The sequence below is a fragment of the Buteo buteo genome, chromosome 4 (genome assembly GCF_964188355.1).
Source record: "Buteo buteo chromosome 4, bButBut1.hap1.1, whole genome shotgun sequence".
Taxonomy (NCBI): Eukaryota; Metazoa; Chordata; class Aves; order Accipitriformes; family Accipitridae; genus Buteo; species Buteo buteo.
In genome coordinates, this window is record NC_134174.1 from 40,622,634 (window position 1) to 40,637,406 (window position 14,773).

The window sequence follows — 14,773 nt, forward strand, 5'->3', positions numbered from 1 at the left end:
CTAAGAGCTAAAGCAGGGAAGCAGTGCACTGTTCAAATTCAAGGCTCTCCACTTAGCCAAACCATATGCCTCAAGCTAAGTAAACAGGTGTCTTATGTAGCTCATAGAGAAAATTCAAAGCTTAAATGACCGCTGCTTGGTTTAAGTTACACCATGTATTTGAACAAAAGGCTCACTCTTGATTTAAAGACTTCAAATGACTGAAATCTAATATATCTCTTTAAAGTTATTTTGGGTTTCATTACTCATGTAATCTGAAAATTGTCTCTCTAGCCTGAGAGTTTGCTACCTTCCACCTTCTTTTCACCAGTTCATGTTATAAGTTACACTTTTTTCCAGCAGATTAAAATCTCCACAGATCTCATGGTGCCTGCTGGATGAACATGCATTTAAAAACACAAGGACTGGTTTGTGGTTTTAAGAAAACACAAGGAAAAAAAAATCAGCAAAATGGAAATGGAGTAAAGGTTGTTTTTCATTCAGCAAGTAATATACACCTATATAACCCACATCTGACAAAATTTACACAGAGGTCCCCAGCATTTGGAGGACAACACAACAATTTAATGCAATCAAAATCCTTAATCAAGAATTTACATGCATCTCCAAGAAAAGGGGTATGCTTTTAATGCAATGATAGCCCTATCATTGTAACATACAGGATTTAATGATATAACAGATGAACATGGGAGTCTTCTGTTAATAATCCCCCATTTGTTGCACAGCATCAGATTTCAATAAGCAATTATCTAGCAAGGTTAGTTTTGTGTTCGTGAAATAATTTTCTTTACTTTTGAAAAGGAGCCATTATGTTCCATTACTAGTATTAATATACTCAGTGTTCAATTCATCAGAGAACAAGAGCAGCAATGCACCTGTATATTTTAATTAAAGGGCTTGCCCACTTAATACCCTTACTAGCCCTTACAGAATTAAGAAATAAACTCACCCTCATAAACCAAAAAGCCAGTAATTTAGAAAAAACACTGTCACTTAATGGAAAGGTAGCACGAAACAGCATAGCTGGAAACAACGCTACAGGGATTGGACACCCTGCAAGGTATTCAAGACAATATCCACCATTTAACACAGGCTTATCCATCCCGTAAGAATACATGTGGTTTTGCCAGCATTTTGATGAACGTTCCTTCAGTCAGAGACAGTTTAACAGAGAGAACAATCTCCACATCACGTAGGGAATCACTCCAACCTTTCCTTCGGTTCAGCAGCAGGATTTAAAATGAGGAACTCCTCGCTGCACTGGGACTCCTTTACAAGGTAATCACAGAAGAACTATTTCCAGTGGACCTGGCTGCACATCACCTGAGATAACCACTCGGAGAACTAATACTCACCAGGGCAAAACATAACCACGGTTTAAACGAAGCACCCTGAGAAGCTATTTGAACACCTCCGAGAGGGACCCGTCAACAAGGACCGGCTCTGGAGCTCGGCTCCCACCTGCAGCTCCCGGCAGAGCACAAGCTGACAGTTCCCTTTCCTAAGCCAGGGTGAGAGTTCCCGTGTCAGCAACCACAGGCCGGGGAAGAGCTCGTGCCCCGCAGCACCGCTCACCCATCGCCTGACCGCGGGGTCCTTGGCTGACCACGGCGGCACGGCACGAGGCAGCCCGCGCCGGATGGGGACACGGCCCCGGCGGCGGAGGGACCCCGCGTCTGCCACGCTCCCCTCTACGTGCCAGGGTAAGCCAGCCTCCCCGACCCTCCGAGGGGTACGGCCACCGCTCGGGGGGGGCCGTTTCTTGCACAAATGCAGTTATTAAAGATTCCTCCTGGTTTTTGACAGTCAAATTCTGCCACCGGCTCATTGAGTTCAGGCTGCAGCATGAGTGCCCAGGTATAACTCCTAGTGACTCTCAAATGCACTGGAACAATGACACACAGAGCAACGGGCATACACTTCATTAGCTAGCAAGCCGTTAAGGCGGCTCGGAGGCATGACGTTACTTATTTTTAGGTGTGTTATTTTTAAGCTGCTTATTACAGAAATTGTAACAGATGTGATATGAACCAGAGAACACAAGAAAATGTGTTAAAGTGAAAATGAAATTAATTCCTTCTTTATAAAGCTGCTCGTCTGGACCCTACGTTAGAGTGGATTGGGGAAAGATCACTGTAGAGCTTCATACCAGAATTTTCTGAAAGTATGCTCAAAATTTATGGAGCTGGGTAATTGCGGAGTTTCACCTGTTGCATACATTTAAATGCAGCACAATTGTTAAGAGAATGATAGAATGAATTTCAAGAGCAGCAGTATCAGTGAAATACATGTGTTTTACAGAACATGATACTTCCAGAGGGAACAGGTCCTTGCAAAGTAATGGTAAGCAGAAACAATACTTAACTAGAATATATTCCAGACCTATTAAACTGGTTTGCTTTAAGTTAATTGCCTCTCTTGTGATTTTCCTCACCAGATTCCCATGCTCATATTGAAAACAACCCCGAATTTTAGACTGAAAACACAGAAATTAAGTAGATAAAATATTAGATAAAAAAGCTCAGTTGACCACCTGTATTAACCTGTTAGTAAGGAAAATGAGAATGAATTCTACAAGACGTTAATGAGATAGACCTGGTAAAGCCAAAAGATGGATCAGACAAAAAGAAAGTTTGCTTCCTGTATCAGGCATACTGAACATGAATTTTCAAAATGTCAAGATCAAAGACAAACCCTAAATTTGTCAAAAAGAAAGTATTTCAATCAGATTTGTGAGAGCTGTCAAGATTTTCATTTTTGCCTCTATTCAAGAACGGAAAATCTGCACAGCACACTATCTACCAGAGAATGGGACAATGCTTCTGCTAAGGCTCCACTTACTAGTTCATTGATGCCCAGTTCAGACCAAGGTCAAACCTGTGCCTACGCTTTCCTTTCAGAGCCTGTACTTCTAGGTAAGTTTTAGAAACTCACTTCTGAACTTCTGTAAGTGCAAAAAAGGCTAGAAGCTTCCTTTCTCTTGCTTGCTTATGGTTTTTGGTTTGTTTGGTTGGTTTTTTACTTTAGCAAAAAAGGCAAGGTTTTGATGCTTCATTGTTCTAAATACCAGTGTTACTAAAACTTAAACCATCCCTCATAGTAATGAATGTGCATGGAAAGTTTCTGTAAGAGATTGCAAGGGTTCCTGAAAATTCTTCAGATCCTGATTCTGTCACTCCTCCTTATTTGTGTGATTAAATACTCCTGTTTTAAAGTATGGTTTAATTGCTTGAGAGCAACTGGATATAATTTTTCTCTGTAGGAGTACGGAGCTGAAATGCAAGACAAGGAAACTGACTGACTATTGTAATGCAGCAGAAATTACATTAATAAATATTTAATGTAATTTATTTACATCTGGGTCAAATTTAGGGTGTTTACAAGGCAGCATAAAAAAATGAAGATGACATAATGCTTCATTTTTATACCACTCCAATTCAGCTCTGTACAGACACGATTTATCATATTCCGTACTTTTGTATTTCCAATGACCCTCTGTATTTTGCTTTGACAACTAATCCTGAGTTTACAAGCATCAGAGAAATGATCTCACAAAGAGAGCCCTTGCTAAAAGCTGCAAAGCTTGAGGGTTTGTTTGGGCTGGCTTACAGTAGATGACAGGTAAAAATCTTCACTTGAAACTTGTGCAGGTAGAGTGCATGTGTGTACATACAAATTTACGTATGTATCAAGATTAAAATAAGATCTGAAAAAAATATTAGTTGGATTAAGCATTTGTGAAAATATACATGCATACGCACACAGAGCTGTATTTTCAACCATTTCTTTTCTTTAAATAGTTCAGCTAGAACAACCATCAGGACTACCTGGAGGTGACTTAGTCTGTTTATACAGAAACAAAAGGAAACGCTTACACTACAATGTCCCTATGAAAGGCTTTCCCTACATCTCAGCTCAACAGTCATATGCAGGATCATAAAGCCCATGGTTGTAAACATAAGAGAAATATCGATCCACAAATCCATAATGTCAAGACATTATTTCTTCTATTACCTGATCCAGAAGTAGCATCTATATAAGTGTCTAATAATTACACAAACAATAAAAGAAACAGGATTAACGATAGATTCAGATTGTGCCCCATGCATAAACTACGTAGCCTTTTCCAACTTTAATATGGAAGGTTAATTGGAAATATTTTAAACAATGGGGTTTCATTTTTGCATGAGATAATGCAAATCACTTTTTTGTAACTAAATAGCACCTTATTCAGCGTGAATCTGCCTAAAGCAAAAGGAACACTAAACCCAAGAGAAATTAATTTTAAAAAATAGTAGCTCAATCTTTGGAGATAGACAAAGGTTTCAGCCGTTTCAGCATCAGAAACTAGGAAGCATCTCTACTGAGATTGCTCTAAGTACTTCCCTATCACTGGAAACATCTTGTACAATCCCATGTACCTTCTTTGTTATTTTTTAAAGGTAAATTGGAATAATAATGGTTCATAGCATGCATTCTTTCAATGTATTCCCCCCCAGCAGGAACTGGATAGGACTAGGGGCTAACTTAGCACTGCTGAAGACATACAAGTAAGAGATTCAAGTCATCAAAGGTTCATTTTACATTTTAAATGGTCCTGTCTTTTCTGCATTATGCAGGTTTGTAGAAAGGATGTGAGATTATCAAGAAGAAAGGCAAAACTGAGGGTAAGTGTTGCAATACCATCTTTATAAAGCTCCCAGCTCTGTTGTAGACAGGCTTTGCAACCACTATGTCACCCTAATCTCCCACTGCTTTTTTAGTAATTTTCTTTTGCTTTCACTAATTTCAGTGAACCCCAACAACCCAACACATTCGAGGTTCATTCACATTGCTTGTATTTCTGGCAAGTGGAATTATTCCGCATTATATGACAAGAGATGCCAAGACAAGAAGGTGGTCTCAGTCTGCTGTTTTATTTCTGATTTTTTAAATAAAGACCTGTTGTTCTATTCACTCTTTGTGCACACTCTCTATGTGCCTTCTAGATGTGTTTATGCATTATGTATATGCAGAGATTGTGATAATGAGAAACTAGAGAAGACCAGCGATATATGTATCACTGTCTTGTGCTAAAACTGATACACTAGTTGTAAATCTCAAAACCATAAAATCCTCAATTAATAATTTAGCAACACACAAGTGCTCTGAACTCTTGTTATACTTTAATTAGCTTTCACATATATTTACTCCAACAGCGCTGAGCTCGCATGCAAGGTAAACATTACAGCAGTGATTTGGAGAACAAGGTACTGACAACTAAATATATTTGTTTCACATAAAAATAAAAATAAATCACAAGGCACTTTTATCTGAGGAAATTGTTCATCATACTTGATAGATGAAAGGTTCCTTAATGGTAAAGACAAATAAGCTTAAATTCAGTATCTTAGTCAAAAGGACATCAGTATCACGAAGCATTTCCTACATTAAGATACAGATTTAGATCACTGTGCTGCTTCCTTAATGAAGTACTAAATTTTCACAATCCCAAGTCATGAAAATGAATGAAAAACAATTAACTGTAGATTTATGACAAAGATTTGTATATGCACAAACTCCTGCATTCCATTACTACATTAGCTCAAGTTTCCCCATTTCCTTTCCTCCAGCTGCACTTGATTCTGCATCATCAAAATGAACGCAAGTTTTCCTGTCAATTATAAATAGACAGAGTCAGACATCAGGGATCACTTTCTGACAGCTCAGTGCAATTCTGATGCTAATAACCACAAACACCTCCATCTATTTCCTATGCCTAAGCCATCTTCACAGGGCAAACACACTCAAGTGAAATATGTACCAATATTTCTCACAAATAGCTTTTTTCCCCCTTACCATCACTGGATTGTAACAATTAAGAAAATGGTAATCCTTGACCAAATGGTAACAGTATTGGTTTGGGATAATTGCACAATATTTTATTCTTCTTGATCAACAACAGTGGCTCCTCTACGCTAGTCATGGCAAGAGGGATCTGATTTTCAGAGAAAAGGTGCACGCGACACCTTCTCATTTTCTAGGGAGTGGCTGACTTTACAGCATCTTGATCGATTTTTACTTTGGATTCTCCACTGTTGCATTGGAAAACCTATTTTCTATATTTAGTGCAGCTGTGTAAGAATTAGTCTGCTAGACCTTATGTAGTGACATCGGAAATAGCTCTGCCTGAATTGTGTTTTATCCATATCTAATAGCTCTAGCTTCCCTCATTTTCTCCAATTCCCACAGTTCATGAAAGAAAGAGACAGCGGTATCATTACTGCCTTACAGCAGTAGGCAATCAATGAAAACTTTTGCTGCTGGTGGTTGAAAATTTGCCAGAAAAATGGTAATGATATGAACATCCACCTCTCACAGGAAAGTGCAGTTATTAAGAGCTGCTATTCTCTTTCCAAACACTCAAGGGAGCTATGAGCCTGCAATTCAATTTTTCAATCCAGGAAGTCAAATCTCAGTGTAATTGTGAGCTTATTTATTTATTTATTTAAAGTTTTGTCATGAATTAACAGAGCATTTTGGTTTAGCTTATTATATTTTAGGTGCAGATTATTATAATTTAGGTGATCTATGAAATGCAGAAGGTAGGATCTTGTCATTTTGTTATTTTTTAATTTTTAATTTATATAATCTTCTTCTAAGAAATATACATATATGCTTCAAACAAAAATATATGAGAAGACCTAAAATACTGGTATGATACATCTGCATTTGAACCTTTAATTCCTCAGGACACCCTGGCAGACAAGACATTTTCTTAAATGCTCTTACAATACAGACCTGCTTTTAAAATAGTTTCATGAAAATCCCTATTACACCCACCATCATTAAAAACCCAAACCAAAAAAAAAACCCCAAACCCAAGAAACCCCCCTATCCCAGCTGTGAACGTCATATTTAATAAAACAGAGGAACTTTTCCTTTGGGGACTTTTAGTCATTACCACACAGTAGCTAGTCATTATGCTGTTGTCTTAAAGCATAAATGTTGTCAGCAAAAGGGCAGAAATTGTATTGACAAGGCTTAGAAACGGGCTGACATAACACTAATGATCCACGTTTGACACTGATGGCTTTTCTAGACAGCTCTTCTCAGCTAGCTTTAAGACAGACGTGAACTACATTGTATGCCTGACAAGTTATAGGAATGAACTAGAGAAGCCTAAAAGAAACTGTAATAAAAGCACTAATAAAACCTGGAGTAGCAGGGGCCTTTACAGGAGTTTACAAAAGCTTTATTTTCCTTTAGGTGAACTTCTGGGTTCTAGCCCAGTCCCCTGCTACAGGGCACACCAAACAATCACACACTGCCAAACAATCAGATAGAAAACAATACTCCTCGGAGTATTAAAGACTGAATTTGCTTAATGTATTTCATAGCTATTTCAATGCCTTTTTTACTTTAAAAATGTCTTTACTATAAAGTTAAATCTTTGCCTCATTTTGTATCCTCCACTGCCAGTAGAAGAGAAGGCAATTCCATTATTTCTCTCACACAGTCACTTTTGATAAAGGTTTCACTAATCAGAAAGCAGCAGCATTTCTGTTGGGTAACTTCTGATCACTTACTGTCTTTAATTATTAGCAATTTCTACATTAAGGTCTGTACCGAGTCTTGGGTTGCACTGATGCACACAGATAGTCCTTGATATTGACATTTATTCTGAACTGTAAGACTACCAGAGCAGTCATTCTGATCACATTTTTTTTATGCATAAACAAAGTGTAAGTGACAGTCCCAGTGTCAAAGGAAATGCTGTTGTCTTTCACCGACTAGCCCCTGGGCAACCCAACCCAAAAAGAATATTGAAGCCCAAAGTTTATACATTTACATTTTTCTCAGATCGTGAAATCAATGCTTTCTGCTCTGTTTATGAGCTGAGAACACCTCCAGTGGCATTTCCAGTGGCAAAGAAGTAATCAGGTCTTGCTCCAGCACAGTATCTCCATGCACATTTTATCAAGACATTTTGATTTTTCAAGTCCTCTGCAAAGGTGCTTGCTGCACCATTTCATCAAGAGCTCATGTTTTAAATCTAAGTGTCATCAAAAGCCTTATTTCTTCTGCTTCCCCTATTTGCTTCTCGAGGCAGCAATATTCACAGGCTAAAAGACTAAAATGCACAATGAAAATAGAAGTTCATATTTCAAATGAATACGACAGAAATGTAAATTCAAAATTGCAGGTTTAGTCTCTCTGCTCAGAAACTCTTACCTGTGCCTTAAACCCCCCACCCCCAAACACATTTGCATCAACAAACCAAGCAGGGTTTTGTGTCATGGCTAAGACTCAAGTGCATTGACTTTTCCATGAATGCTTTTTCATGAAATAGAGTTTCCATGGATCAGGAATAAATAGCTGCCTGGCTTGCTACTTTTTGTTGTAAAAACTTAACAAAGCCTAAACTTAAGATGTACACTTATTTATTCCCATTTTATCATTAAGGAAAGCTGTTACATTTCATGCTAAAGAGAGACCACAACATACAAACCCTTATAACTTTCAGATTTCTTTCTATGCTACACCTAACAATAAAACACTGGCAGTAGGGTATACTCTTCCTTTCATAAATCTCCGCTGACAGGCTCAGGGCTCAAGACTGAAGCTGAACTTTCCTAGAATTTGTGAAGTCAGTGTGACAGAAAGAAAAGAAATAGAAAAAAACAACCTGCTGAACTAAACTCCTGAGATCACATGCTACACAGGATCAAAAAATGCTGGATTAGGAAATTTCAGATCAAAGTTCCAATTTGCAGTTTCAATTTTTTTTTAAAAAAAAAAAAAGGAAAAAGGGAAGAAGGAGAAAATACAACATGATCTCTGCCACATAATGAAATATCCATAACAAATGTTATCTGTGTATCTTTGTATTCAAAACCTGAGCAGAACTCCAGAGATGATTATTCTGGGAAAAAAAAAGTGACCTAAAGCATTGTTTAGTAACCTGGGTCTTACTGAAAATAAGAAACTCTGTTTCAGTTTCAACGTGGATCTGCACTGACTGTAAACACTGCCGCTATGTGTATGATGCAAAATGCATACGACAATCGACTAAGCCAGGTACCCAGGAACTTTCTTGAGTAACATTCTCCTAGTTTCAGGCTGCAGAATAAAAGGTCCAGTGTATAAATCAATCTTCACGTCTCAGAGGTTCACTGATGAGCACTAAGGCTATTTCCCAGAGCATTAACCAACCACAGGTGTCAGTTTTTATATGTATTTGGTGCGCATTTCTTTTGCTGATGTGCTAATATTTTTCTGAGTGAAGTACAGCAAAATATACTGGACAACTGCTCACTTTTCTAAGGAGGCTTCAGTGTGAGAAAAGTGATGGCAGAGCTGCTTAAAAGTATTTTGTGGCTTTCCTGTTGCTCTGCTCTGGAATGAACATTGACAAGTTCTGCTGGCACTCGCTGGGAGTTCCCACACACCGGCTGGCAAAGATAAAAGCGGTCAGAGGGAAAACAAGTAAGTGTCAGGCCGTTGCATATTTCTCCACTTTTAAAGCAATTACCAATTTAATAAACATTGATTTCAAGGAAAGAGATAAGATTCTGGCTTTAGGCTTGCATGAATCAGTCCAAAGGCACTGCTGTTTCCAGTGACTATTCCCTAGTTTTTATATGTTATTAGAAAGGGGTCTGACCTCCCATATTTTTCCAACGCACTGGAGACGACTTTGCTCAGCTAGCTAACCCCACGGACTTGTGCATTGGGAACACAATGTAGAGCTAAAAAAAGCCCCTTGGCTTTTGGTACAAAGACACTGCCAGTGAAGCCTGGCACCCTCATGCCGCTGTGCCCAGTCCTCCAGAGGTACTCTGCATACGTCTGCCTCCAAGTCCTTCAGCATACCAGTTCCATTTAATGCTGCAAATACAGCAGTCCACTGAGAGACGAGACAGTTGTGGGAAGCAATTTAGATGAAGGCTACCTGATCTGCTCCAAAGGTGTTCTCCTCACTAACATTTTTAGGGATAGCATCACACATACAACATTTTTATACTACATTAAACAAAACTTAAAAAAAAGGTCAAGAGCACTGGAAGCGCTCAGGCTGTAGCCCCACTTCTGGTGATGCAAACACAATATACTTCCCTTACTGACTGCGTGGCCTTCCACACACACTTATCTACTTGCACGTAACACTGAGTGCTTCGGAAAGATGGAAAACAAGGAATAGGCATCAGATGCTTAGTTACATGGATTATAGTTAGCACTGAACTGAGGATGGAAATTCGGGTAGCAATATATGAGGGTAAGATTCATAGGAGGGGACCTACTATTTGCCAACACTTTGGGGTAATTTTCAAGCTCAGCATCTCACCCGTCTCACTGGAAGAGGAGAATCTTGAAACCACAGAGTGACGACTATGTCTCATTAAAGGATGCACAGTGGGCTCAAAAGTTTCCTTAAATGCTTCAAGTTTTAAGGATCAGGTATTTTTCATCAGCAGTCTTGGCTCTTAGATTGGAAACAGTTTGAGAAGAGCTGGGTGGAAGGTATAGGCTAATTGGCTGGGAGATACCACAGTTGGCACTGCTGTGCCAAGCCTGTCCAGCCTTCACAAAGGAGAGCCTGGACGTCCAGCACTTCAGCTCTCCTCCTCAGAGACCACAGGTTAAAAATGCACGTGAGTTCATGCTACTGTGTGAATAATGCTGAGCCTGTACCAGACTACAGACTCAGATCAACTGGCAGTGCAGGCACACCTGACGAAAACATCTATTTTTAATGCAGTCGCTGGCCTCATCTAAACTTGCTGAGGTCAAGAACCCTAGAGACTTCACCAGGTTTGAGACTACAGGCAACACTTTGCAAATACTTGCAGACAGGGTAAGATGACAAATTTTAGCGTATCCACAATGACATAAATGCGTGAGTATGGGTTACACCTAAGGAGAGAAAGATGTATGCTTGGGGACTGTTGCATAAAAATGTTTAGTCAAAAAGAATGAGAAAGTGCTATGTTTTAAGAATTTATGCTAAGGAAAACATTTGAAAGTCTCAGCTCCTAACAACACCCTGGGTAATGATGTATGTTGTTTAAAACTTCTTTGTCCAGAATTTAGGTTCAAAATGGTATTTGGACTATTAGCACTCTTAGAAGAGTTTAATGTGTTTAATATGTTTCTCTGTGGGTATAATTCAGCAATATTTTGTTTTTAAGGGTGGACAATATCTCCTTTTAAACCAAAATTAATGTAATACATCAACTGTAATTCTTCAATGATCCCCATCCATTTGAATGAATGCTACTTTACCAAAAAGCCCAGTGGAGTCAGTCAGTCTACATATCATTAAACCCACTATTTTTTATTGGATGCCATAAGGACTTTGTGGACCTACTCAACTCAAACCTCTTTGGCTGGCCCAATTTTGCCAAAATTCCGCTTTTTACGAAGATCACATTGCTCTGACTCTCAAAACGGGAATGCCTAGCTGCATACATTTTATTTTGTATTGTACTTCATACATTTGATTGGCAAACCTCAGAAAGGATCTTGCATGTTGCTGCAGTGATGATCAACAATGTAATTTTTAAATTAGATTTATTCATTACAGGTTTAATTCACTTTTCTCTGAATAAAGGCAGAGTAAATCAACTTACACAGCTATATGAGCAAAATATAACTCTCTTCTGAAGCAAGAGACAGAGAGTAGAGTTATAGAGCAGACCTCCATGGTCATAAGGCTGAGGTCCAGAATAGAATGGGCAACCTCCATGCCCATATGGCTTGGATCCAGAACAAGCGGCTCGCTCACCTGCAGACTATATTTCTGTTTCCTCAGCATTACCCTAGTCATGGCAGGTTGGTTCCTTTTCGAGACAACTTGTCCATCTAGTTAGCAATATATTTTCCAGTTTTAAAGGAAAATTGGAAAGGCACAAACAGATGGCACTTATTCAGAAATCATTGTTTTGTGCTATAGATTTTTTTAAAAAACAGCACATCGCAGAATCACAGAATGCTTAAGGTTGGCAGGGACCTCTGGAGATCATCTAGTCAACACCCCTACTCAAGCAAGGCCACCTAGAGCCACTTGCCTTATTATTTAAGGTAACCTCTTTTATGGTGAGCCCAAAAGAATGCTAGCCAAAAAGACATTTTGATTACAGAGACATTTACAGTCCCAATGTTATTTCCTATGTTCTACCTTTGATTCAAGAAACTTAAAAAAGTTATGCGCAAGTGAAAGATGACCTTCCTAGAAATGTTTCATTTTACAAAATGAGAAACATCTGCCAAAGATGTAGCATCATGCTAAAACATTAAAAGTAGCAACTTTTTAATGCAGCTGTGGATTTGATATTTATAAAAGCAAACATATATAAATAAAATCCAGACGTAAGTATATATGCTAAAACAAACAGAACTGTATAGATCCTAATTAGAATCAGAAAAAAAAAATTAAATTGCTTCTTTAAACTGTAATCATGTTTCTTCTGGAGCAATTTGGATGAAATCTGTCTCTTCTTAAGTATGCAGAAAACCCTGCTTTCTAAAACAATTAATTTACCCTGGAAAGCTCGTAAGTGAAGTTGCTAGCTGACATTCAGCATATCAATTGAGTCCAATGTTTAAAATACGGAAACAAAGCAAAGATAAGAATAATACTCATATTTCTATTCTGATTTAAACAATTTACATCTCAACACTTAAAATTCATATTAGTTACCCACAGACTAGACTACGTACTAGTACATGCTCATTCATAAGCATGAATACACATCTGGGAAAATCAAACAAAAGTAGTAATACAGATAGATACACACAGACTTTGAACCCTAATCTTTTAGCTGCAGTCAAGAACTGTTTAGCATAACTGCTCATATGTTTTTTTCTAGATAGCTTATTCAGTTAGTAGGTACAGATTTTATATCTGAATACATGACTACATCCAGTGGATCTTATAAAATCGTAATTAATTTTTCCAATGTTAACTTCATAGAAGCTTTATTTTTCTTATAGTTTCACACCCCTCGTAACCTCCTGTGCAGCTTTATTTCCTAAGTTTTCTTTGAATTGTCACAAGATTGGCCCAGAGCTCAGGCACGCAGAAATCCTTCTGTCTCCATCTGAACTGGGCTTCTAGTTATCGACAGATAAAAGTGAGTGAAACTGGACTGTTTCCTAAAATAATGCATGGCAACTAAGTTTCCAGTCCTGGAAACATGGTTCATGTGGCTAAATACAAGCACATGAGAGGCTCCCCTGAAGCGAAGGAAGTTACTCCTATGCTCTCCGCAGACCTTTGCATTATTGGCAACACCAGCAAAAGCAGTTCTCACCCACATTTCAGCTTCTCCCCTCCCGCACCGCCACCTCAGCTGCGCGGATGCATTGCAGAGCTGCGCAAGACTAAAGGAGCGTGCTGGGTTTAAAGCAACTCTGCCCAGAAGAAAGGCTGCACGGACAACCCAGATCTGCGGTGCCTAGCCCCGTACAAAGGTGCTCCAGTGCAAGGGAGAAGAGCGCTTACCCATCCTTTCTCGCCTCCCTTTCTCTCTGACAGAGGTTGCCAGCCAAAGCTAGGAAAACTGAACCGTTCTTTAAGAGCTGCTGTTTCCAATCCAGTCTATTAAAATAAGCCAAAACATGGTTCAAGGGGATTTTCCAGAAGTTTTTCACTTGCCCTCAAAGTGCTTCATGTTCCCTGGGAGAGGAAGGGCCGGCAGCTGGGGGAAGCAGGGGGACCACTACGAGGCACTGCCAGCTGCGAGATAAGGCTTTATGGTTTCACTAGATCAAGCTCGCTTCACCGAGGCTGCAACTAAGAGGCTTCCAGTTCACTGGCTCAACTGATAGGACCGATGAGATAGCGGCATCGAGTTATTTGTTGGGAGATACATGCGACTTGTCCATCTGCATGAAAAACACGCACTAAGGTCTTTTAATGAGGACTACACGCAATGTCTGATAAGAGAACATCTTGCTGTATTACCTCTCCCACGATAATCCAGACATATCTTTGAGCACAGACTGGGTTAATTGCACATACTTTTTATTTTTTGCAATCCCTCTGAAAGCTGACAAACACAGCAAAACCCCAATGAAAGAGCTGATGGCTTTTGAGATCACTTTTCTCTGCCTTTGGGATGATGAACTTTCTCACACATTTGATTGATGTAACTAGCTTAACTGATTAATCACTTTGCCTCCTAGCAGTTCCTTCCTGCTTATATCCAAGGAAACAGTCAATTAGGACTATAATTAATTCTTCCTCTCATGATGGGGTAAATTTGGAAGGTTGTGACCACATGAATGCAGGCAGTGCAGCTGGTTAATCTGCAACCCTGAGCCTCATGCTCCTAATGAACGAACTACAGCTCTTGTACTTCAGACAACAGACAGAACACCCAAATCCTCTACAGTCTGTTTGGATACCTATAAAATAGCGCATGGAGGAAACACAACATTTAATCGGGCAGTTGCACTGAAAAAACTATGAATGTGCTTTTATGTCAAAGATGTATTAATGGATAACTCAACAGAAACCATCAGGAACTACAAGACAAAACAAGATTCTGGAAACTAGTAAACCAAGATTAAGTACATCCAACAACTGGGTGCTCACAGCTAGAGAAATAGAAGTAAAATTTTCAGCACAAAGATAACAATGGAAAACCATATCTGGATATAACGCAGATTCTCCATCATGACTTTTTTAACATCTAAACTAGTTGTTCTTCTAAAAGTCCACCATGACCATAGACCTTGAAAAGCAGAAATTCATTCAGGGAAACTACAACCACAGCCTGTTCAAAAG

The 14,773-nt window shown here is 39.0% G+C and overlaps 1 protein-coding gene across 1 annotated transcript in view; it reads right to left on the reverse strand.

Moving 5' to 3' along the window:
- RET (ret proto-oncogene) overlaps positions 1 to 14,773 on the reverse strand; it is an 89,056-nt gene that overhangs the window by 47,562 nt on the left and 26,721 nt on the right. The window lies entirely within an intron of this gene.